Source organism: Canis lupus, chromosome 35 (assembly GCF_011100685.1).
Source record: "Canis lupus familiaris isolate Mischka breed German Shepherd chromosome 35, alternate assembly UU_Cfam_GSD_1.0, whole genome shotgun sequence".
NCBI classification, from domain to species: domain Eukaryota; kingdom Metazoa; phylum Chordata; class Mammalia; order Carnivora; family Canidae; genus Canis; species Canis lupus.
Window position 1 is genome coordinate 10,390,260 of NC_049256.1, and position 27,525 is coordinate 10,417,784.

General features: G+C 36.2%; 1 long non-coding RNA gene across 2 annotated transcripts; it reads left to right on the forward strand.

Annotated features, from left to right (window-relative positions):
* Nucleotides 1-1,987: 1,987 nt before the first annotated feature.
* Nucleotides 1,988-27,387, forward strand: LOC111094023. Of its 2 annotated transcripts, XR_005384128.1 has the most exons (4): nt 1,988-2,524; nt 14,906-15,077; nt 18,908-18,973; nt 26,773-27,387. It is a non-coding gene; the product is annotated as an uncharacterized LOC111094023 (long non-coding RNA). The 2 variants fall into 2 exon arrangements; XR_005384129.1 differs by lacking the exon at nt 14,906-15,077.
* Nucleotides 27,388-27,525: the final 138 nt, after the last annotated feature.

Sequence of the window (27,525 nt, forward strand, 5' to 3'; positions counted from 1 at the left end):
GAATTAAAGGGCAGATGCCAGTTTCAAGTGACATGTTTTCTGTAACCTACTGTCTCTCTTTGTTTATTCTTCAGATACAATCTATAAAGCAACTGTTCATCTATTTAGTTCGGGGTAGGGTTTAGAAATGTAGCTAGATCTCAAATTTAGTTTGTCATTTGCCTTCTTGAAAGGAGATATTATTTATGTTTATAGTAAAGTATTTGAAATGTCATTTAATAGGAAAACAAATGGCAGTAGGATTCTCATGAGTAAAAAAAAAAAAGAAAAAGAGGCGTTTGGAACTTTGAGTTAGACATTTTTATCTTACCACACTTTAAGCTACATATTTTTATTCTAATTGTAAAAATTATCTCTCTTGATATATCTTTTCCATTATTTTTTCAAAGAGAATTCATCAGCCGGGTTAATGATGACACAAAATTTTAATATATGCATTAAACATTTAAGTTTTAATATGTTAACATGTCATAAAATGTGAATAATAACAATGTTTTATATATGAAGTGAAAACATATTTTATGTTAGAAATAGTTATAATGCCTGGAAAGTGACTTATATCCATAACAATTTCATTTAAATATTGCTTTTGCTCCCCATCTATCTTAGATGCAATTTTATAGTCCTTTTAAAAAATTCATTTCAGTGTGACCTCTTGAAGGCTGCAACTTAGTGCCTCTAGCCTACATATCCAATTGCACTTGTACTTGCTCCTATTCAATTACCTTTTAACATGCAGAGAGCAGCTAGCATCTGGGTTTGAACTGCATTTACCATTCTGGAACTCTCCAAGAATTACAACTTCGGTTCAATTCCACTGCAATAAGGAAGAAGGGCAAAAAGGAATCTATCAGCCTACTCAGACATTAGATCCCATGGATAGTTTTACACATCCTGAGTCTGAGCTCTTACCTGGCCCTAGAATGGACTTCAGAAACTTTATTCTGAAAAGCATAAAAATACTTTCATAGAAGGTCTCTTGAAGAATCTCCGTGGTTCTCACACAGGGAAACAAAGAAAGATTTGCTGGAGGGAAGAAGGAACTATAATATCATTGAATAGAGCCAGACACTTCCCCTTCCTTCAAAGGTTACACTTTCAGGTAGTTCTGTAAGTATCAGTTATTACATCTGTAAAAATGGATGTTAATTATGTCTTCCTTTATGAAGATGTAATACTAAAGTGAGGAAATACATCAATACATCAGTAGAACATTTAAAATCATCCTGAATTTCAAAGAAAGAAAAAAAAGAAAAGAAATCCAGGCATTCATAATACAAGGCTTCGATTATGAGCCTGATAGATTAGGGATTTGCCATACATGCTTTCTCTAGGTTGAGGTTTCACCTCTAGTATTCTGCTGATAACTCTAAAACCTTGGCAGAAAACTCACCATTTTTTTTTGTGTACTATAAACCCATCCCAGTAGAGATGGGTCAACATCTAACTGCTACCTTGCCATTTTACCTTTCAGCAGAGGGGAAAAAAATTCATGAAATTTATTCATGAAAACTCACACCAACAGAACTCTGCCAGAATATATTAAGTTTGATTTTTATTAGATTATAACTAACTCAACCAACTACAAAATTCCTCTGACAGATTGTTTTTGGGTTAGGTGATAAGCATGGCAGAAAGTTTCTTTCTACTATGTCTATTTTAAACTATGTAGATGGGACCTTGTGCAAATTTATTTCATTCTTAAAGACTTTTTACAAATATATCTAGTCTTATCAAAACTCTGAAATAAAAAATAATCCATCTTCCCCCATAAAAACTCATAAGTCCTCAAAAGATTTTGATAAGTGTGATCACTACTGTTCAGCGGTTGAGAATTATTGGATTTCCTTTAATGGAATGGTTTGAATGGTTTTAGAGGAAATAAATTAGCCAAAGAAATTATTTCCTAATCATGGATTTCTAGATTTCAGTGATAAGCTGCGTTAGAATCTCTAGATGAACCGTGTTCTGATGTTGTTAGCAACTCCCTACTTCAACTGGATGTAATGTAGTTCCTCTGGTTATCTCTTACTCAGGTTCCTTCTCTAGAGCTGTGGCTACCTTGGACTGAACAGTGATTGGATTGATAGATGTGTGATGCCAATTCATAAGTTCAGTATAGAAGCTCTCCTATTGCCACTGGATTATTAGGGTGTCTTCTCCAAAGAATGCAAGAGTATTACCCATCGATCTTCTCATCTTATTCAACCACTCTTACAAATTGACTAGAGTTCTTTCTTTATAAATATCTTGTATTTTGACATGGTTCCATCACTAATTGTATCTCAGTCATTTCACTTGAATCACTACAGAGGAGATATACAACAAACCTAGTGAACATGCCCAATCCTGCTTGATCTAGCCATAAATCTGAATGTATTCTTTGCTTATAACTGGAAGTGAAGCTACTCCACAAGTGTCCTGACTGGTTTGTTTCTAGCTCTTCTTTCTTACCCTATAAGGCTGCACTTGGGGTCTTATGCCCGTGGTGATGGTGCATTCAAGAAAGAAGATGTGAAAAGAGGTAAGACCTGAGAAGATTCTTTTCCTCGAGAATGTTTTGTAATCCTTGGTTAAAATTAATCTTTATGTTTTATAATGAGAATAAAAATGTCATTGAAATAACTCAACAGACTTCTTTAGAACATAAAATATCTATTAAAAACAATAATGTACTTTTAACAATTTAAGAGTTGGTGAATAAAAACATATGGGTTAAAGTTTTCTTAAAATTGTACTATGATTTCAAAACTAAATGAAAATTAAGTTTGGGAAACAATTATTTGGGAAAATATGAAACCAAGTTGAACTAATTATTCAAGATATTCAACAAATTCTAAGCTAAAGAAGGAAGCTTAATGATGTACATTAATTTTACTAAATTTTACATATTTAATCAGAGACACCAATACACTAAAGTGTCCCTGTCCCCACCTTACAGCAGAGGATAGTAAAAGAGCTTAAAATAGCATAATTTCCAATGAATACAAATAAAATTAAATTAATTTTATTATTTTAAGCTGAAAATACTTTTTGCCATCCCAAATGGAAAAGCTCTCATCCATCCATAGTTTATTAGTACTTTTAACATTTTTTTGCTACTTACCATTCATTGTCTAGTATTTGTAGTTTTGTCACATGCAGTGCCATTTCACTATATCATTGCTAGCTCCTCTACAGCAGGGCACAAATCCTATACATGTTGTGCCTGTTCCCACACACACTATGATACCAGGTTCATAGTACACCTATAAATTCAAGATATATTTTCTAAAAAATGGATCTCTTTGATGAAACTTTGGAGAATTTTAACCACTCAATAAAATAATGAAGAATTTTACAAATGTAAACCTAACTTTTAAATATTGTATATAATATTTACATCTAAGCATCATCAAAGTATTTTTTACTTTAATTGTTTCATGTTAATAAAATCTTCTTCTGTATTTTATTTAATATAGAACCAAAGCTTACCATTTGAAACTTTAAAACTAAAATATTTTCCAGTCTTTGAACTAGGCTGAATAGGTGTCAAACTCTATGACTTTCTTGTCCTGAATCTTTTAACTCAGATATTGGTTTTGTGCCACCATCTTGATTTAAAGTCTGAGATAATTCATCTCAAGACATTAGCATTCTATTTTCATGAGAGAATGGGAAATGAGAGAAAGGGAAAGAGACAAAGAATTAGGAGAAGGAGGAGGAGGAAGAAAACAAGAGAAGGGAGAGGAAGAGGGAAGGAAGGAAAGAAGGAAGGAAGGGAGGGAAGGAGGATAGAAGGAGAGAGGGCGAGACGGAAGAGAGCAGTGGAAGGGTGCCTGGGTGGCTCAAGTTAAGCTTCTGACTCTTGATTTTGGCTCAGGTTATGATCTCTGGATTGTGAGACTAGTCCAGAGTCAGGCTCTGCACTCAGTGGGGAATCTGCTTGAGATTCTTTCTCTCTCTTTCTCTAGCTCTCCCTCTGCCCCTCCCCCTGGTCAAGCTCTATCTCTCTCTTCTCTCTCTCAAATAAATAAATGAATCTTTAAAAAGAAAAAACAAAGGGAGGTAGAGGTGTGATCATTGTCTTTTTATTGAGAGCTGAAAACCCCTGGGTTTAGACTATTCTTAACATAGAAGGATTCTTTTTATCTGCTCACATTTTGGTGATGGTAATTCAATGTTCTTTGATTGTTCACTCATTTCTTTGCTTCACTAAATAAAATAGTAAAATAAAATAGTAAAACAACCCATCCTACTTTCTGGGGGGTTTTGTTTTTGTCTTTATTTTGAAATATCTTGTCTTCCTGCTATAGGAAAATTTTTTGCAAAATGATTAGATTTTTTTTAAGTAAAACTATGTCCTTGTGATATTTAACATTCTGTTATTATTCAAATAGTCATTCTTTAATGTTTCTTGAGTTCCTTGATACTGGGATCCAATATCTGGCATTGAGCCTGATGTAGGCAGAAATTCAATGAGTCTTATTTAAATAGAATAATTCATTTCAACTTTTTCTCCTAATAGCAAATATATGCATATTTTCTCCCTGAGTAGAAATAAAAGAAAGTAGTTGACTCTTCAGCTAGGAGAATTTTTTTAAGCACATCAAAGTCCTTTTTGATGGATATATTCTAACAACATGACTATTTTATCCAGACCTTTTCTTTGTAATGATATTTATACTGCATTGCAGTTTTATATAAAATTATTTTTAGGTTAACCAAAAGTCTTTTATTATAGAGATTGTATCTCTCATTTAAGTAATAAACAAACAATGCCTCTGTCAGAGATTCTCCACAAATGAGTAGATTGGAATTTTATTCTGAGGCTTCTCCACTTCCGTGATGGGATGGAAGCTAACCTAGTGCTTAAGTAGGATGAAGCTAACATAGTGCTTAAGGGAAATTTATGGCTTCAAAATCCTATATTAGAACACTAAACTTCCACTTAAAAAAGGAGAAAAAGAATACCAAACTAAACCAAAAACAAGAAGAAAAATAAAATGATAAGGACTAGAACAAAAACCACAGAAACAATATAGAAATTAATGAAACTAAAAGTTGATTCTTTGACAAGATCAATAAAAGTGACAGTATGTTAGCTAGAAATATCAAGGATAAAAGGAAACATACAAATTACCAAAATTAGGAATGAAAGAAGGGACATTCTTACAGACTTTAAATTAAAAGAATTATAAGCAATCACTCAGAGCAATATTCTACTAATAAATTAAGCAAGTTAGAGTGACAAATTCCTAGAAAAATATAAACTACTAAAACTGACTCAAGATAAAACAAGAAATCTGAATAGACATATTCTAAATTAAAAAAGCTGACTTAGTAATAAAAATGTCTACTTATAAAGAAAACTCAGTTTTGCTGGTAAATTCTATCAAACATTTAAAGAAGAAATTATAATTCATCTTTTTTTTTTTTTTTTTTAGAAAAATAGAGAAAGAGGAAAGACATCTCAACTCAGCCTATAGGTTAATACTTCTCTGATACTGTAGCCAAGTAAATGCATTACAATTTATGGATCAATATCATTCATGACTATATACACATAATTCCACAATGAAATATTAGTAAATTGAACCCAGCAATACATAAAAGAGGATTAATCCCACTTGACAACGTGGGATTCATACCAGAAATGCAAGGTCTAATACAAGAACCCCAACCAACATAATATACTCTATTATAATAAATGAAAGAAATTACATGAAAATCTCTCTAGACACAGAAAAAGCAAATTGAATACCCATTTCTATATATATAACTCAACAGATAAGAAATGGAAGAAAATTTCCTTAACCTGATAAAGGATATCTAAAAAAGAAACAAAACAAAACAAAACTAAGCAAACAAAACCTCACAACTAATAGCACATATAACTGTGAAATTTTAAATGTATTTCCCTAAGATTAGGAACAAAGCAAGGATGTCGATTTTCACTACCTCTGTTTAATCTTGTGCAAATGTTAGTGGCCAGAAGAGGCAGGCAGAAAAATAAATTCCAAATTGGAAGAAAGAAGCAAAATTGTTTTTATTTGTAGATGACAAGATCTTGTATATAAAGAAATCCCAAAGAGGGATGCCTGGGTGGCACAGTAGTTGAGCATCTGCCTTCTGCTCAGGGAGTGATTCTGGGGCCCCAGGACCATCCCACATTGGGCTCCCTGTGGGGAGCCTACTTCTCCCTGTCCCTATGTCTCTGTCTCTCTTTCTGTGTTTCTCATAAATAAAATAAATAAAATCTTAAAAAAGAAATCCCAAAGAACTTCCTCAGCAATCTCCGCCCTCCCCGATTAAAAAAAAAAACAAAACAGAAACAAAAAAAAACATTGGAACTAACAAATGAACTCAGCAAGGTCACAGGAGATGATACATAGATAGATAGATAGATAGATGATAGATAGATAGATAGATAGATGATATATAGATGATAGATAAGATAGATGATAGATTTCTAGTTACTAGTAATGAACATATACAAATGAAATTAAGAAAACAATTTCATTCACAATAGCAATAAAGGGATTAAAATACCTGAGGGTAAATTTAACAAAAGAAGTACAAGACTATGCAACTTCGACAGAGAAATTGAATAGGGTCTAAATAAAGGAGAGATATTTCATGTCCATGAAAAACTCATAAATTATATCTACTTGTGAGAAACATGGATGATATAAAGTGCACTAATTCAGATAGCTGATATGGAGGTCATGATAAAGCATTAAGGAGCAAGAAGAGTATCATTTCTCACTATTTCCATGTTAGTACTTCTTTTTTCCCTTAATCTCCTTCAATCTATTTTTTAAATTGTTTTATATTTTATTTTATTTTATTATTTTGAATTTATTTATTTGACACACAGAGAGAACACACCAGCAGGGGGAGCAGCAGAGGGATCAGACTGCCCCCCCTGAGCAAGGAGCCCAACAGGGGGCTCCATTCCAGGACCCCGGGATCATGACCTGAGCTGAAGGCAGATGCTTAACTGCCTGAGCCACTAGGGCACATCTCAATCTATTTTAAAAAATCATTTCTAGTATATGATCATTATGAACACACCAGCAAAGGAAATTCACCATATCCTCATTTATTTTAATGACATCAAAGTAGAGGTTCTGAAATTGCATGTGTCTGTATTCATCTTTTCCCTCTATTCTCCTTTCTTAACTTGGTGTTCCAGTTAGTTTCTGAGCTGGGACATTACTGGCAGATTTTGTTCTATTTATTGAAAATATTTTCCACTGACTAAAGATGGAATTGGCATATTCTTAACTCCTGGAAAACTGAGATTTCTAAATTATTTGCAAAATTGGGAAATAAGATGTTTTCCCAAACTAACAAGGCAATCAATGACATTACCTGACCTGCTGAGACTTTTAAGAATTGATTAATATAAGGGGGAAAAAGTGCATATACACTAGAGACATAGGCTTGTCATAAATGTGAAAAACATGCAGTTATTCAAACTGACAAAGTTTTAAATTTTGACATGGTTTATTAATGAAGACACTATGTATTTTCTAGAAATAATGTATTCTTATCATAGCTATTAGACTTCCAGCTGTTTTTTAATAACAATAAATGTATTGTGAGGAAAGTTTTACTTAGCTTTTCTTTTGTGTGTATCCTTTTCAGACCATTAGTACCTGCTTCTTGTTAAAAGTAATTAACAATACTGAGAAAATGCCTCAAGAATAGTAAAATTAGAATAGGATGCTAATAATTAGGATTAAAACAAAGTTTATTTTGATTTCTATTCTTTTAATTCTAAAATCACAAAATATGTAGCTGTTAATAATAAAATCTTATTGAAATTTTAATATCTTCCTTTCCTTATTAAACTAGCAATTTATGTTTTTTTTTTTCTTCTGAACATTTAGGAAAGCTCAATTTCTTTTTCTTCTAAACAATTTTCTCCAACTAGCTTCCAATAAACTGCAAGGATTGAGGTAGAAAGTTATGTTAATGTTCCTGTGCCATGCTCTACTCCTACTGAGTGATGTCTGGCAGATAGGTTAGTCTGTTTCCACTTGAGTTTCCAAATCTACAAATTTGCAGTGATATTATCTCCTTTATTGAGTGATTGTGATACTAAATTGATATGTTGCATACAAAACATATAGAAAGTATAGATTATTAAACAAAAGTATTAAAGGCTATGTTTAAACTAAGAGAGTTCAAGGAATACACACGCATACACACACACACAAGATAATATTATTCAGCCATAAAAAAGAAAATGCTTCCATCTGCAGCAACATGAATGGATTCTGAGGACATTATGCTAAATAAAATGTCAGACAAAGACAAATACTTTATGATCTGATATATATGTTGAATCTCACACAAACAAACTCACAGAAACAGAGAAAGGATTGAGGGTTGCCAGAGGCAGAGGGTAGGAGGTGGGGAACATGGGTGAAGGTGGTCAAAATGTATACACTTCCTATTATAAGATAAATAGGTTTGGGATATAATGGATAGCGTGGTAGTTGTAGTTAAGAATACTATATTGTATGTTTGAAAGCTGCTAAGAGAATAGATCTTAAAAGTTCTTATAAGAAAAATGTTATAACTATGTGAGATGATGAATGTTAACTAAACTTATTGTGATAATAACTTTATAATATATACATAGATCAAATTATCTAATACACATTAGATATATACAAAGGTATATATCAAATATATCTCAATCAAACTGGAAGAAAGTTGTTGCTACCTCACATAAATGGTCATTTTACAATTTAAAAACACTATTCTGACAATAAAAAATGAATCATATGGTAGTTAAGTATTTATTTTTCTGATTTTTTTCACTTGATCTACTTAAAATGATGGATTATTTTTATACATACCTTGGGACCACACAAAAGACCTTCTCAAAAGTTTTTAGGCATCCTATGTTATACTAAATGTTTAATTCAAAATTATAATTTTGGGTTTGAAAATTCTAATTTAATCTATTTCACTCCATTCAAAAAGAGTAAGGTTTAAATTATAACATTTCCACATCCTATTATCCTGAACTCCCTTGTGCCTCAGTTGTCTCATCTGTAAAACAGAAATTAAAATAGTTCATCTTTTGGATTGGTTTCAAAGGCAATGTATCTTACTTAACACAATACTTAGCACATACCAAATGTTTAATAAATTGTTTTTTCACCAAACAAGTTTCTTTTCTCCTTTTCTCAATGTTCTTTTCTTTCTTTTTCTCCTTCTTCCACTTTTCTTTCTCTCATTGATCATCTTTTATTCTCTTCTATTTTATAAGCCTCTTATTCCAAACCTGCTGGGGGATTTCATTTGTTTTTTTGTTTTTTTTTTTTTTTTCATTTCTTGGGCCATTAATCACTTACCAAGTGCCTTTCATTGCCTCATATTGTGATAATTCCTGGTGAGAAAAAAATAGATTAACTTCTCTATTAGAAGAGATCTAGCTCTCTAACTCCATACAGATTATATTGATGGAGGAGGCAAATAGTCATTAAATCATCATGCAAACATATAAAATTACCCCTCTGACAAGAGCTACAAGAAAGAAGTACAATTATGTTCTGAGAACACATAACAGGGAAAACTGACCTGGTCAAAGAATTGAAACAAGTTTTCCTGAGCAAGGGACACTTGCCCAGATAATTGAAAGATGATTTATAGGGGAGTATGTGAAAATGCAAGAGAAGGACCTCCAAGGGAAGGCAATGATTTGGTTACAAGTACCATGGGGGAGAAAAGAGTGTGAATGACACGAAGGATTAAAAGAGCCAAAGCCCAACAGAGTAAGAACATGGACAGAGTGTCTGGAGAAAAGATGGTTGATGATACTCAAGAATTTGCATACTCTAAGGACAATGGGAGGCTAAAAGTCTGACATGGATTTTTTGGGGGGAGGGGCAGACATTCGTACATGTTGAAAATTTTTATTTTCATGATGGATTGGAGGGGTACCAGAGTGAATGCAGATAGACAACTTAGAAGCCCACTATGGTCATCTTTGAGGAAGATATTGAAAATGTGATCTAGAATGGAGTACTGCAGATGTCAGAGCTATAGAAGAAGAAAGAAAATTATATTTGCTGATGAGTTTAGGGAAGGAAGGTAGCAAAGACAACTCAAGGTTTTTGGTTTGAATTATAAGGTGGAGATGTGTTTGGGGTAGCATGGAGTGGGAGGTCAAGAAAATATTAGTGAGTTTTAACTAGAAAATTTTATTAGTTGTAGGTAACTTCTAGTCTCAAAAAGAAAAAGGTGTATGGATAAGGGTTCAGAAATCAGAGGCTATCTGGGCTAAAGTTGTACATAGGTAAAACATCTATAAATCATCTATAAACAGATATGTTTTAAGTCCATAAAAATATACAATAAAAAAGAGAATTCTTAGGATCAGCATTTCTTATCCAAGGTAGATGAAGTTGACCCTGAAAAAGAGCCAGAAATGAGGATCAGAAAGGTAAGAACTAAAACCTGGAGATGGTAGGCTCTAAATGCCAATGGAAGAAAAATTTAAAAAGAAAAAGTCAAAACTTTGAAGTTGAGAAGTCTCATAAAAAAATAATTGGAAATCTCAGATCCTGTGAACAGGACATGAGCGTTAACATTGATGAAAATGATTTCGGTGATTCATAAACAAATCCATATTGGAATAAATGAGTAGATACAGGCAATGACAAAAAAATAATTCTTTTGAGAACATTGGCTTTGAAGTGGAGAAAATAGAGAAGAAACTTACCAGAAGGAGATAAGATGCCCTGAGATTATTTTTGTTGGTGTTTTATGAAGGGGACATGACCATACTGAAAAGTCAGTGGGAAAGCTTCAGTTGAGAGAGAGACAGAAAATGAGAGAGAGATAGGAGACAGACAGAGACACAGGTGGGAGTTTGAATATATAAAAGAGAGATGACTTGCTTACAATTTAAGATTCCCGAGGATGGAATAGACAGCACAGATGTAGAAATTAGCCTAACATAAGAAGAATGATCTCTTTGAATTTTAGCAAGAAGAAAATGAATAATAAAACTTGCCCATACATAACTATTGCAAACATTTATAAACATATAAAACATTAACATTTCTCCATCTGGGCTACCCTTACTAAGTATAACACTTTTGTGACAAATATTCTAAAAATTGGTTTTGAGGACGTCCAGGGAAGCCTGGATCTACAGCAGAAGTATAAGTTAGAGAGTGTGAATCTGTAATCATCTTTGCCTTCAACAAAGACGTTGGGAATGAGACTCAAGACATTCATGTATTCATAGAAAATTGGGACGTAGGTGGGTAAACAGAGCAATTTAATTAGCATGATCCTCTAGGTAGAAGTAAATGGTCTATTTGTGTTGGGTTAATGAACTCTTCCAGGGCACTGAATAGAACCATGGTGTCTTCAAAGGACTCATTGACCTCACAGGGATTAGCACTTTTCTATCAGAGAGCTCTTTATTTACCAATCTTTACACTCTGCAGGAAAGGGCCACATGTTTATGAGGTATCAGCTTCCCATAGGTAAAGGAAGTGTTTTTCACAGGTTTCGCCCTGATACACACAACAAACATGACAACTTCCAGTAGAATTGTTTTTCTTTTACACATGAGCAAAGTGGTGCTGTGCAGGATTGTTTAATTTTATCAGTGTAACACAAATAGAAAATCATAGTGATTTCTGTTTTCTGTGTATAAGCCAAGACAGATAAAAGAACAAAAAGAAAAATGTACTATTCTTTCCTCCTTAATTTACTTCACAATCATCCATGGCTTTCTTACTTTTCTGCCTTCCTTATGAGCATAGGGACTATCTTTCCCAGTTTTGGAAATGAGTGGCAATGTCCAGCTCTGGTACAAAGGGCAGGCATGCTTGCAACCTCTTATATGATATTCCAATTTCTTGAGTTTGGGTTCTTTGGCAGTGACACAAACCCACAATGTGTGTGGAATCTAACGGGGTCCTTCAGTGTCACCTCTATAGGATTGGGGGACAAGGGACATCAACACAACCATGACACTTGTGCTGGTTACAGTGCTAAAGTCCTTTGTCTCTGACCCAGGAGTCTTGTGTCTTCTCCCGGGAGCCATGAAACCATGGCAGGCTAACTTTTTAGTTTGCAAGTAGGGTCAAAAATCTCCAAGAGCTCATCGTCTCCAAGTTCTTCATAGTCCTTTGCTTTTACAGTTCACAAGTTTCTTTCCTAAGAGTTTACCATGTAAATCATTCCAATTTTCTGCCTCTCAGAAGAAAGTTGTGTGAACAATTTGACAGAACAGGCCTATGGCAGAACCCAGAGGATCTTGATGCCTTCTGGGGCTGGACTATATCTTCAAACCTTCTATTTTGGATCTTGATGCCTTCTGGGGCTGGACTATATCCCTCAAACCCTATTTGAGGCCACAGTTAGTGAGATATAGAAATAAGAATCCCTGGAAAACTCAAGCTACAGATAAATCTTTTGTATTGTGTGGTATGTTCAACATTATTAGTCTTATGGAACTTTGCTTAAAAATCATCTTGGTATTTGATCTTGTTGGTTTACATTAGCATACAAAAGCAGAGCTATATCTAAATGTTAATGATATTATTAATACTGTTACCTTCCCTTTGTATCTTTTGTATGTGTTCTTTAGACCCTAAAGCCTTAAAGAAACCATGGCAATGTTTCTTCCACTATTCTTGACGAGCATGGTGCCTTGCCAAAAGACTTCAGGTCACAAGTGAAAAAAAACATACAAATTGACTGCATCTTTCTTATTGCTCAACAACTGTCAAACAATTGAGAAATTTGTTTTGGATGAAGTACTAACATTCCTTCTTCCATCCCCAGCCCCTTTCCACACAGTCTGCAGTTTTTCAGCTGACCACTGATTGATGTCAATACGAAAATTCTCAGACAGAAGACAAGAAATATGTCATGGGTTTTTTAGTTCTCCAAGCTTCTGATTAGGACCAGAGCCAGCAATTACACACACTTAGCCCTATTCTCCTCATGAATACAGAGAAAGCGGAATCTCTTTGGGGTTATAAGAAAAACTACTCTATTCCTGACACAAAATGACCAGGACCCAACAGTTTATAAAAAAAGCAATGGTTCAGGGCATGTTAGGACAAATTGGAGTGGGAAGTTATTTCTCTGTCTTTACTCTGTGTTCTTTCATAACTGGGAGAAGGCCTCCAGCTTGCAAAGGAGCAGGCACACTGGGGACAGCTGGTATATAGGAACCGATTCAGTCCCATCTGAGCAAAGCAGTCCCATCCATCATTTATTCAACAAGTATTTTCAAGTGTGGGCTATGTGAATGCCCTGTTGTAGTGCCTGCATTGTTGTAGGTTTGGGGGAAAGACTGCAACACAAAGGAATTAAGGACCTTGCCCTCCTTAAGTAGATAGTCAAGTGGGGATGACAGATAATGAGGGTCTAACTTGTGCTATTGAAATTTAAAAGAAAGCAAGCTGACCTTGTCTAAGGGTCAAGTATGGATCTATGTAGAAATCCTAGAAGAAGTGACATAAAAACTGAGAACTGAAAGAATAGACATTAAGCAAGGAACAAGATGAGAGGAAAATAAGATTTATGATGCAAAGCCCTGAAGCAAAAGGTCCAGCGTGATTGGATTATGGAAACAGAAGAGGGTCGTTTATAATGAGACTGAAGAGGTATGAAGGGGGCTAGATAGCCTTTTAGACTATAGTAAGGATTCAATTAAGGTCAATAGAAATCTATTTCTTTACAGTCTGTGTTTGTAAAAATAACTCTGTAGTATGAATTAAAAATTGAGGTGAGCAAGAGTACATGTGGGGACACCATTTTTATACTAGGCAAGATTATAGTTGATGTTGGGCTAAAACATGAGAAAGATAATGGAGATAATTATAGGTTGATTTGCTAATAAATAAGATCATATTTCAAACTAACCAGAGAAGAGGTAAAAACATTTTGCGAGAAGTTTTTTTTTTTTTTTTTTCCTTTAAGTCAATAAATAAGGAAACCAAAGACTCACTGACCTGGAATCCAGAAACTGCTTATGTAGAACATACCCCAGATCAGTGACTTCTCAAAGTCTCTTCCTTTTTATTTATCAACAACAACTTCTAGAGGTCCAAATATTATTCCTGAGTTTTCTGTTACTGAAATGATAAGTATTCCTTATGCAATAAAATGAACATATAGAAAAGTTGAAAAATAATCTATGTTTTTACTACTAAAAGTAAAACAATATTGATATTTAGTCTTTCTTCCACCAGAATATTTTACATGAATTGTTATCGTTCTATGAACATTATTATGTAGTGCATTTTCTTCACAGATTACAAGATAATCAATTATATTTTATTTTAGATTATGGTAGGTTAGACCATATATATAAAATGAATTTAAGTGACTAGCAATCAAAATTTTTAAAGTCCTCCAAGTTTTAAAGACCTGATTTTATTTTTTATGTAAATGCTTCAAACAGAAGTCCATTATTCCAGAACTAATTGAAGTCATGATAAAATAAAATATTTGAGTTTATTTCTTGCTCATCCATTGTATCCACTTTATTATAGAAAAATGCAAAAATATTGCTGTTTTCTTCTGGCCTATATTTTTCTGTATAATATGGAACTTATAATTCTTAAGCACTTGTGTATGGATATCTCTTATCTGGTTGATTACAGACACTATCTCCCAGTAACCAATGGGATATAATTTATACCTAATTTATGAAAAAAATTCAGTAATTAAGCATTTATATATTTAGCAAGTGATTTCTATAGATAAAATCATTTATTTTGCATACTTTATATGTAGCAAACAAAAACTGGACATATCATTTATTTTGCATACTTTATATGTAGCAAACAAAAACTGGACATAGCTTATTAGTTTAATGTTCAAACTTTCACCTCTCATTGTGAACAATGGAACCTGGAATGGACAGGCCTGTGATCAAACCCAGTATGTCCTTGGCACCCTCTGGGAGGATCCAGATCATAAAGTAGATGAGGAAAGACTCCAAAACCTTTGATACAAGTTAAAACATCTCCTGAAAGAATGAGCAAAAAGCTCAGAACTCTGAGGAAGCAAGACTTCCTCAAATCAGCATCAATAAGGTAAAAAAAAAAAAAAAAATGTTATTCTGGACAATTAACAAGGAGTAGAACCAGGAAAATTCTCTTAAGAGATTAATCCCAAGCATCTGAAGTTCTAACATAGTTAAGGAGGAGACCAGTTTATATACCACACTCACCATTATTGTTGCTCCTAATCAAAGTATAATATCTTATAGTTAGTTTTGCTATTGTGGCGAAAACTCTAGGTTTCTGCATTATAGTTATTTTACTTATTCTTTTGTTTTACTTTTGTAGGTGCGCCATTATCAAGTAATCTTGAATTTAGGAGTCAGAAAAGTTCATAATCCAATATTGCCAATTACTAGTTCTCAGCACACTATCTCAAGTAATTTATGTTTTAATGTATGCATCTATAATGTGGAACTAACACACACAAACAGGACCATAGAGATGTCAATAAAATCTAATATTATAACCCAGCAATTCCTTTATTTTATGTTTTTTTAAATCAACAAAACTGCATTTCTTTAAACTTTCTGTATTATGAAATGAAAACAAAAACATTATATTACATAGTTTACAAATAATAATTAAAACAGCAAATATGTGTATGTACCAATCATAGAAGATCTATTTTTATGTTGTTTTAGAGAGACTGAATAAGTAAAAAGTATATGCTGATGTAATATCACTTTTGTGTTTAAAATAGTGGGTTATGGGCCATTCCCATCACATAGATACATATATTGCTTAAATTTAAGAGAATAGAACAAATACTGACATAATTTAATCTGATCCCCATGTAGTTCAACCATTAATAAATTTGATGCACTCTCTCCCTATCTTAGTATTTTATTGCTGCATAACAAATTAACACAAACTTAAGGACTTAAAACAAGACACAATAATTATCTCATAGTTTCATGGGTTAGGAGTCCAGGTACAGACCAGATGGGTTCTTTTCACAGGGTCTTACCAGGCTGAAATCAATATCTTTTGGAGCTCCAGTTCCTTTTCCAACCACTCTGGTTGTTCACAGAATTCAGTTCCTTGTGGTTGTAGGACTGAGACCCCTGTTTGTTTGTTTGTTTGTTTGTTTATTTATACTGGATATCAGCTAAGGGTCATTCCCAGCTCCTGATGCTGCTCTCATAACTTGATAGATTACTTCATAAAATCCAACAGGAGAATCTTTTTCATCCAAGAGACTAAGAAAGACACTTATATAACATAATGCAATCAAGAAGGGACTATCCTGACATATTCATAGGCTCTGTCCCTACTCAAGGGGAGGTGAACATGGGGCATGTATACCTGGGGGCAGAAATTTGGAGACTTTTATGAATTCTGCTGACCACACTTCTCAGCTCCTCATCATGGGAGATGGTAATTTACACAACAGAAATGCCCCTAAGAAGTTAACAAATAAAGTTGTAACAAACCAATAGGACCACTCTATGTAACACAGTAGCTCAACAGCCTTTTCTCCATTGGTAAAACAACTCTAAACCTTAATAATGAGAGCACTTTATGAAAGATTAGTCCTACCATCTGGAAATTATTTTCTTTCTGTTTACATATGACCAGATTTTTGTGTAAATTAGAAAAGAGCACCCCATCATAGGGCAGGCCAGAGAGATCACTGCTTCTATTTCAGCCTCCATTCTCCACCTTCCTGGCTGAGCATCCTTGTGCCAACACAACCCATGCACCAAGATGTGGAGGCCCTGCTCTGCAGGGAGTGTGGAGCCTGGAGCCAGAAGTACCAGCTTTGCTTCTTTGAAGTGATATGATCCAGGCCTGGTCATTTTATCTTCCTAAAGCATAGATTTCTCATCTGTAAAAAGGGAATAGTAATGGTTTCCCTACCATAAAATGGACTAGTTTAGGGATCAAAGAAGATAATGCACATTGCAGGACTGTCTCTTATAGGATGTCATAAGCTTGTAGGACCAGGCACAGGGCTAGGCTGAACCAGAGGAAATGGCCACTTTATAGGTCAAAACAGTTGAGTCTCAGCCACTTCATTTAAATCAACATAAAAGTATAATTATTTAAATGCTAAGCATTCCCAGGGAATATTGGTAAATATCTCTTTTGAAAAACTATCTTATGGGTCTCTTCTATTATCAGAAGTCATCTATCAGGGTTAAGATTGTAATATTTATAGCTTAGAAAGAAGTATTTTCCAGTAAAGGAGGGGAAAATCCTGTGCCCTCTGAAAATTTTAAACTATACAATAATAAGTATTATTGAAAGAATATTTCTGGGAGGTAGTCCAAGATGGCAGCATAGAAAGATCCTGAACTCACCTACTCCCACGGACACACCATATGCACAGCTACTTGAGGAATAATTCCCTCTGACAAAGACCTGAAGACTACCTGAACAATTCCTCCACAACAAAGAATACAAGGTGGGACAAGGTGGGTCTGTAGGTGGGACAGAGATGTTCTTGCCCAAAACCTACTCTTGTATGGTGACCTGTAATTGAGAGGGATCTCACACAACAGGAGTTATTCCCTCAGGAGCAAGAGGTTTGTGTTCCAAAGCATGCACTCCAACCCTCAGAGCCTGCACTGGAGAGATGAGTTCCCAAAATGTCTCACTTTGAAAAACCACAAGGCTTATGTCCAGGAGACCCAATGGTCATAGAGGACTGAGATACCACTCTTTAGGGCTTGCAGGCAACTCACTCACCCCAGGGCTCAGCATAAAAGCAGTAGTTGGAAAAGTGCCTAGACTATATCTGAAGGAGACCCATTTGCTAATCTTACAGAGCCTGCCAGAGGGGCAGAGGCCCCTGAGGACTCTGCTTGACTAGCTCATGCAGGCAACCGCCATCCTTGTAGTCTCCTGCTGTCTGGCTAAAGGCAGGGGCAGGCCTCATCCCTGTGCTTTCTTGCTGTTGCACTAAAGTAGGGGGCACAGGGACTAGCTGGGGTGTCTCCTTGATGGCCTGGCTCTGGTGGCCATGACTGGGGGCAGGGATTGTGTTTCTGTGTCCTATGGGACTATACCAACCAGAATGACTGTACTTAGCAGGCTGTCACTCCCAAGGCCCTACATAGACAGCAAATTGAAACACACTCCTAGCTTTGTTGTAACAAAGGCCTCTTAGCTTATCCTGGAGCTTGAGCCTGAGGAGCAGGCTTCAGGTTTACCACACAGAGGAGCTGCAGAGGTGCTCTCGGGGAGTAAAGACTGGGGATGCCATTTTTAGGGAGGGGATGGGTGAAACAGGTTAAGGAAGTCAAGAGGCACAAACTTCCAAATATAAAATAAATAAGTCACAGGGATGTAATGTAAAGCATAGTGACTGCAGTCAATAGTATGTAGTGTATACTTGAAAATTACCAAGAGCCTAAATCCTCATCTCATCACAAGAAAAAAAAATGTATAACTTTGTATGGCGACAGATGGTAATTAGGCTTATTGTGGTGATCATTTAGCAGTGTATACAAATATCAAATCATTATGTTGTACACCTGAAACTAATATAATGTTATGTGTCAATTATACCTCAATAAAGAAAAAGAATACTTCCAAAAGAATTCTGAGTGAATACCCTAATGAATAATTAAAATGCTGCAGACCTTGTTTTAGTAATTTTTAAAAAATGGAATTGAATTTTTATGCTCATAAATGATGATAATATCCTAAGGCTTTCTTCAGTAAAGGGTGTGGTTTCTGGAAACCAAATATCAGTTTCGGTGTATCATTGTTTGAATTATAGAACTATGTCTATTGTTGGTAGTTAATGGGAGGATGACCTAGGGAAATGCAGGTCCTCAGCTGGACTGGGAGACTCTAACTCTCCTGATGACTTACTGGTGAGGAGGGAAATAAGGCTTCTTTTTTCTCCTTAGGTCTGGAAATGATCCCAGAGTTCCATCCTACCAATATGAGGTTTGTGATTTTCTGCATTTTTTAGGGTAAGATTAATGATGCAGCTTTGAACATATTTTAAACCAATTTTTATATCATTGTAGGTGGTGCATTTGTAATTAGGTCACATTGTTCTTTGGCATTTTTGTTCATGTTTAGGTCTGCTAAAAAGCTATCTTGGGCTCTGGGATAGGAAGACTGAAAAATAGAAAACAGTATGTGATAGAATTTTGAAAATTAAAGATCAGTGTATAATCACAATATATAAAATAAAATTTGCTATTAAGTTAAAGTACAGAAAGCCAATTTGTTGATAGGAGCACCCGGGTGGCTCAGTTGGTTGGGCGTCTGCTTATGGCTTGGATTATGATCCTAGGGTCCTGGCATCATGTCCTAAGTCAGGCTCCCTGCTCAGTGTAGAGTCTGCTTCTCCCTCTTCCTCTGCCCCTCCCTCCACTGGTGTGTGCTCGCTCTCTCTCTTAGGTAAATAAAGAAGATCTTTAAAAAAAAAAAAAAATTGTTGATAGATTTAAAAAAATATATCCCCTTAATATTTTCAAAGGACTCCAAACTTCATGAAAAATGAAAGTAAAAAATAGAGTCTCCAGAGTATTCACTGGTAAAAGAAAAGGTTTGAGGTCACATCTAAAGTATCAGTGGGGAGTTCATAAACATCAGCTATTTGTTCAACTGAAATGTCAACAGAATCATTTTATTTTTAAAGAAATGAAAAATGAAAATGTCCTGGGTAGAGATGGAGGGTAGCCTTCATAGTGGCACAGAAATGAGAAGATGCATCTCCTGAATCAAGACCTGAATAAGGAAGGGACACCTGGGTGGCTCAGTGGTTGAGCATCTACCTTTGGCCTAGCTCATGGTTCCAGGGTCGAGTCCCATATCGGGCTCCCTGCAGGAGCCTGCTTCTCCCTCTGCCTATGTCTCTGCCTCTCTCTGTGTGTCTCTCATGAATAAATCATTAATAAATAAATAAAATCTTAAAAAAAAAAAAAAAAGACCATAAGAGGAGACGTCATTCCTCACTGGCTGGCAGCAGGCTGGAGAAGGCTACTGGAAGACATGAAAAATCAGGAGAGACTACAGAGGCCAGAGAACAGTCATTGTTACAAGGGAGAGATCCACCAGCAACTATACCAATTTTACCTCAATAAAATAAAAAAAGAATATTTCCAAAATAATTCTGAGTGAACACCCTAATGGATAATTAAAATAATGCTGCAGACCTTGTTTATACAACTGATAGTTATGCTCAGGACCTGCCTAATCCAAAGTGCTCACATAATGATAGAAGGGGGTACACAGAAGAGTCCGGGTGCCCAGGACCCTCAAAGGCACACCGCTTACCTTCTGTTGGGGAGGAGCTGGCCACATGGTCACATTTTTCTTTTTTTATTGCAGACATTTATATTTTTAAAATTTCAAATGTGTATTGACGTCTTGCATGAGATTTAAGACTGAGAAAAGATACATGTCCTAGGACTGCAGGTAGAAAACAGCAAGACTGCCAAATGAACAGGGATGTAGCTGGGTAGACCTATCCTGGCTTCTACCATGGAGACCTCACCTCAGGTGAGAGGTCTTGCTGCCAGGGCACAGTTGAACATGGGGAGGCAGGTGGACAAGGGCTCCCCTAGGACAGTCTGAGAATTAATGAAGAGAATAATAACAAGCTTGGGAGAGAGCTGGAGTCCTGTAGGAACCCTCCAGCCCTTCCTCAAACAGACTCTGAGGCTGGACCCCCAGTGGACTGCTGAAAATGGGAGAGTTTTGAGGACAAGGCGATCCTGCCTTTTACCTGGTCAGACAGGGGCCTCTGAAGTTGGCTAACTCCAGTGTCTGAACTATCCTCTTCAGAATGTTCAACTTGAACTCACCTTGTGGCTTGCCTAGTCTTAGATTTGACTGCACCAGACTGCAGAGGTTGGCAGACAGACAGGATGTCAAATGCAGTCCAGTTGAGTGATCATTTGGCCATGAAGAGAAGACTGAGACACCGGGGAAGCCAGAGTTTCCCCAGTAAGGGCCGTGCAACAATCAATCAGACAACAGAATTTGTCCTGAGAGAGCAACAAGCCTGCAGCTCTGAAGCACTAGACACGAGGAGCCACAGCCAGCATGCCTCAATCAGAAAGAAAGAAAGAAAGAAAGAAAGAAAGAAAGAAAGAAAGAAAGAAAGAAAGAAAGAGGAAAGAAAGAAAAAGAAGAAAGAAAAAGGAAGGAAGGAAGGAAGGAAGGAAGGAAAGAAAGAAGGGAGGGAGGGAGGAAGGAAGGAAGAAGGAAGGAAGGAAAAAATATATGTATCTGGAATTTTCAACATTTCCAGTTGAGGGCAACGTCTGGCATTCAGGAAGGCACACAATATGAGAATTGTCACAAATATTGAATAACTAAAACTGCTTCTAATGACATTCTCTTGGAGGAAGCATTATTGAACTTGATTATAAAGTATCAGCATCTTTAGCACCCAAGCTCAGCAGCCAGGAACTGTTTTGGAAGTAGTTTGAGAACCGGAAAGCGGAAACAAAAAACAAACAACAACAACAACAACAACAACAACAAAAAACAGGAAATATCTTTCTGAAAATAATTATTGCACTTATTTCTAAGTATGATCACTGTACCCCCCACCCCCATCACTGTACTCGCTCCCCACCCCCCCGCCCCAGACAGGAAGTCTCAGGATCAGATTTGCCATGCAGGTACAGAGATCTATGGTGCAGTTGGTTTCATTAATCAAGTTACTAGCTTTTGTCAGGGCCAAACCCACTCTTATCTGTGCTGCCCTGTGAGGCAGGGTGGGGACCCCACACCCGGCTTCTGCTTTGGGAGTGCTAGTTCCTTGCTGGACTCTGGGATGGAGATGCAAGGAGGAGGTGGCAAGGCTGGGGCAGAGAGGGGGAACTGGCTCTTTCCTGTTTCTTTCTCCTGGGCTCCCCGCAGCTCTCCTGTCCCTGGTTGTCTCTGGGACCTCAAGTCATCCAGCGCTGGCAAAGCCATCCTGCAGAGGCAGCTACATCCACTTTGTAGTTTCTACAACAGCCGAAGAGCCAGCTGCTTCCCTAGTGGCTCACAAGCTTTCCTAATTCCAGCCTCCTGCTTTTCCCCCTAGCAGCCCTAGGCATGGTCGCTGCTTCCAGAATTTGGACCTCTGCAATATCTTTGGTTTTTATCTTTTTATGGCTAGCCATCAATTCTTCATATCATATGCTCTCTGCTTCTGGAGCTGGTGTGGTTTCTGCCTTTTGACCACTTGATACAGACTCTATCATCTTCAAATCCATATTCTACTTCTTCCTTCTGAGGTACATTTTTTCCTCAGTCTTCTTCTTTTTTTTTTTTTTCTTGGTTTGTTTCCTCTATTGTTGGTAAGGAGGCTGATGAATATTAGCTCTAAAGTTTTTGTGAGTGCATGTTATGTTTTTAGGGAGAACTACAAAAATAAGGCAAATTTATTATTTTTTAAGACTTTATTTATTCATGAAAGATACACAGAGAGAGAAAGGGAGGGATAGAGAGGCAAAGACATAAACAGAAAGAGAAGTAGGCTCCATGCAAGGACCCTGATGCTGGACTCAATCCCGGGACCTGGGATCACGCCCTGAGCCAAAGGCAGATGCTCAACCGCTGAGTCATCCAGGTGTGCCAATAATGCAAGTTTAAAAAAGGGATTCCAAATAGGGAGAAAGGAGAGAGAACAAAAGACTAAAATAAATGTGGAAAGTTTAATGGAAAGGTGGAAATAGTGATTTTTTTAAAAAATAGAATAGTATAATAAAAATAAAATTATGGAAATTTAATGTATCAATATTTACTATAAATTATAAATAATTATATTTGCCTTTTAAATGGTAGAAATCCACAATCTGAGTAAAACTTCATAATTTTCTTCAATTTAGCTATTAATTTGTGAGTTTTTTAAATAAATATTTTATTTATTTATTCATGAGAGACACAGAAAGAAACACAGGCAGAGGGAGGAGAAGCAGGCTCCATGCGGGGAGCCCGATGTGGGACTCGATCCTGGGAATCTGGGATCACTCCCTGAGCCAAAGGCATCAGGTGTTCAACTGCTGAGCCACCCAGGTGTCCCTGTGAGTTGTTTTCTAAATAAATATCTAAAACATAGTGACCCTTAAAGTTAAATAGATTTCATATTCACCATCACTATTAAAGGGAGTAATATATCATTGTATTATTCTGATACATTTATTTTCTCTTTATTTTTTAAGGTTTTAATTTATTTGAGAGAGAGAGAGAGCACATGCATGAGAGAGGGAGTATGAGCAGAGTGAGGGGCAGAGGGAGAAGCAGATGCCTCCCTGAGTAGGGCCCAATAATGCAGGGCTCAATCCCAGGACTCTGATATCATAACCTGAGTCAAAGGCAGATGCTTAACCAAATGGGTCACCTAGGTGCCCCTTATTTTTTCTTTACAACATGTTTATTATCATCGAGAATTCAGACATGATGCTCTTGTATCTTTAGCTAAGCTTCTTTTTAAGTAACTACAGATTCACACACAGTTTTAAGTTCTCTTTTTGATTTATATGTTGTGTGCAGGTATGCATCTTACATAAGTGAACACAAATAGTTTCTGAATTACAGCGGCCTCAGAAAAATAAATTCCAGTGTTTAATAAAAACTTCTTTTTAAAAAATTTCATCACTAAAGTATGGTGGTAAGCAGAAATCAATTAATGGTTTTGTTTAATGCAATAATATATTGTTCCGCAATACTCACCAAGCTTTTACCTAATGTTATCAGACTCCGAACTGAGCACTTCATATGGATTATCTTACTCATCACCAAAACTCTATGAGGTAGATATTGTGATTGCTACCCGCTTTTCAGTAAGTCTATCTAAGGCATTTCAGTAAGATTAAGTAACATGCTCTAGATCATAGAGATAGCAAGAGCAGAAATGGGGTTTGAGCCCAGGATAGTTTATACTCTTAAACTTTGCCTTTCCCTGGATTCAAATCTTTACTGGGTATAAGGAGTGTGCCCCTTGAATCTAATATGATGTTTGCAATTGAAGAGAGTCAACCTGAAGATATCAGTCCAACTCAGAGCGTTACATTTAGTTCATTTCCTGCAGCCATACTCCCTTGCTACCATTGTTTATGTAGATAGATGATAGATAGATGATAGAGAGATCTATATATAGAAAGATAGATATGGATATATAGATAGATACATACATATACAAATAGATATATACACACATGTATATAAAGAAATTTTTATTGCTTAGGTAGTTGGCTCATTGTGCTTTCTTCTTTTTTTTTATCTTTGCATTTTTGGGCTCTAATGGCTCAGGAGTATCAAGGACACAAAATGTCCATGCATCCAGGTCGAGTCAACTCACTCAAGGACCAATGAATGGAGGCTCAGTCATTTTTTTACTAAGCAGTGGACATGCTGAACTGTCACAAGCAGCACCTAGACATCAAACCCATCAAGGAAATCCCCTTTCTCAACAGTTTGACCTTTTGACTTTCAAAGACTAGGACAAGGTCCATCTTGCTTTACAGATACAGAGATGTGATTAGAATCACTGTGGCTTACCTGTTAAATGTCCGCAACTGCCACAAAGACATTCTCGATGAAGATGTACACAAACACTGACATAGGTCCTAGAAATTAAAAGTGCACAAGTAAAGGAAAAATGCAAAGCCTTTCTCGAAAAGAAGGATGGACCATATATGCATTATAAATCTCAACTGACTGCACAACTTAATTTGTCCCTTTACTTAACCCTCTACTGAACACTGCAAATGGAACATTTCAAATCAATATCACCCATAACCTGTTAGAACATCACCTGGTAATTGTTTTCTCTGGGAGATAATGTTTCTCGATAAATAAACAGTGGACTCTAAGGAGTAGCTATTTTTAGAAAGAATCCAGAAGCAGGAAGAATTAATGCAGTGCTAATAAGGGGTAAAAGTCCAAGAAATGGATCCAACGTGTCAAAGAACACAAGTGTTTGTTTTCTGTCTTTGGGGATGAGATGAGTTGGAAGGAGAAGGATTGTCATTGGCCTTTAGCGCTTTGTTGCTGAGTAAGTGAAAATAAATGGAAATGGATTGGCAGAATTAATATTGTGAAAATGTCAATGTTACCCAGGGCAATATACACGTTTAATGCAATCCCTATCAAAATACCATGGACTTTCTTCAGAGAGTTAGAACAAATTATTTTAAGATTTGTGTGGAATCAGAAAAGACCCCGAATAGCCAGGGGAATTTTAAAAAAGAAAACCATATCTGGGGGCATCACAATGCCAGATTTCAGGTTGTACTACAAAGCTGTGGTCATCAAGACAGTGTGGTACTGGCACAAAAACAGACACATAGATCAGTGGAACAGAATAGAGAATCCAGAAGTGGACCCTGAACTTTATGGGCAACTAATATTCGATAAAGGAGGAAAGACTATCCATTGGAAGAAAGACAGTCTCTTCAATAAATGGTGCTGGGAAAATTGGACATCCACATGCAGAAGAATGAAACTAGACCACTCTCTTTCACCATACACAAAGATAAACTCAAAATGGATGAAAGATCTAAATGTGAGACAAGATTCCATCAAAATCCTAGAGAAGAACACAGGCAACACCCTTTTTGAACTCGGCCATAGTAACTTCTTGCAAGATACATCCACGAAGGCAAAAGAAACAAAAGCAAAAATGAACTATTGGGACTTCATCAAGATAAGAAGCTTTTGCACAGCAAAGGATACAGTCAACAAAACTCAAAGACAACCTACAGAATGGGAGAAGATATTTGCAAATGACATATCAGATAAAGGGCTAGTTTCCAAGATCTATAAAGAACTTATTAAACTCAACAGCAAAGAAACAAACAATCCAATCATGAAATGGGCAAAAGACATGAACAGAAATCTCACAGAGGATGACATAGACATGGCCAACATGCATATGAGAAAATGCTCTGCATCACTTGCCATCAGGGAAATACAAATCAAAACTACAATGAGATACCACCTCACACCAGTGAGAATGGGGAAAATTAACAAGGCAGGAAACAACAAATGTTGGAGAGGATGCGGAGAAAAGGGAACGCTCTTACACTGTTGGTGGGAATGTGAACTGGTGCAGCCACTCTGGAAAACTGTGTGGAGGTTCCTCAAAGAGTTAAAAATAGACCTGCCCTACGACCCAGCAATTGCACTGTTGGGGATTTACCCCAAAGATACAAATGCAATGAAACGCCGGGACACCTGCACCCCGATGTTTCTAGCAGCAATGGCCACTATAGCCAAACTGTGGAAGGAGCCTCGGTGTCCAACGAAAGATGAATGGATAAAGAAGATGTGGTTTATGTATACAATGGAATATTACTCAGCTATTAGAAATGACAAATACCCACCATTTGCTTCAACGTGGATGGAACTGGAGGGTATTATGCTGAGTGAAGTAAGTCAGTCGGAGAAGGACAAACATTATATGTTCTCATTCATTTGGGGAATATAAATAATAGTGAAAGGGAAAATAAGGGAAGGGAGAAGAAATGGGTGGGAAATATCAGAAAGGGAGACAGAACGTAAAGACTGCTAACTCTGGGAAACGAACTAGGGGTGGTAGAAGGGGAGGAGGGCGGGGGGTGGGAGTGAATGGGTGACGGGCACTGGGTGTTATTCTGTATGTTAGTAAATTGAACACCAATAAAAAAAAAAAAAGAAAAAATAAATAAATAAAACATTCTTCCTCTCTAAAAAAAAAAAAAAAAAAAAAAAAAAAAAAAGAAAATGCGGTTCTTCCAATTTCAAACTGTTACAATATGGTTACTTTCATGCCCTACAGAGAATTCCTGAAGTCACAAATCGGTACACATCAGCATTTTGCATAAAAGGAAAACATCCATATCTGACTCAAGCAACGATGAAATCAATACAGAAACATTTCCAGAGAAGTCCTGCAGGTTTTTTTATGCATTAACAGCTAGTATATCGTGCAAAAAAATCTTCTGACTGTTTAATAAATCAACTTTAGATCCACAATCCCTAAACTTCCGTGATTTTCTTTATCATCGCCTAGAGAGCGCCCTGCAGACATTAAGCTGCATTTTCCCCCCACTGTTTCTACCCTTATTAGATGGTTTATCTCTCTGCTGGTTTTTTGATGGGTTTGAATACAGGGGTTAAATTCATATCTTGGAGTCTTTCTACCACAGCCTCCTCCAAAGCCTGCAGAATATCATAAAAAAAAAGAGCATCTGACCAACTCTGGAGCCAAAATGCTGTCCTCAGCTCTCTGGCTTAGCCTAAACCCCTCTGTCAATAAAATTATGCCCATTCACATAATTGCATTTGATTTTATTTACCACTGAATGTCTGAACGACTGGCGTGAGTCAAATAATTATTTTAGACACTCTGAAAAGCATACTTGAAAAGCATTTTATGAGTATATTAAATAAAGATAGCATCTAAATAACTTCAGGAGATTTTGAATATTATTTAACATTTTAGTGGTGCAGAAATCTATCACCCTACATGTCATTTAAAAAATAAATGTGATGCTTTTAACAAAATGGACATACCTATATGACATGCGAT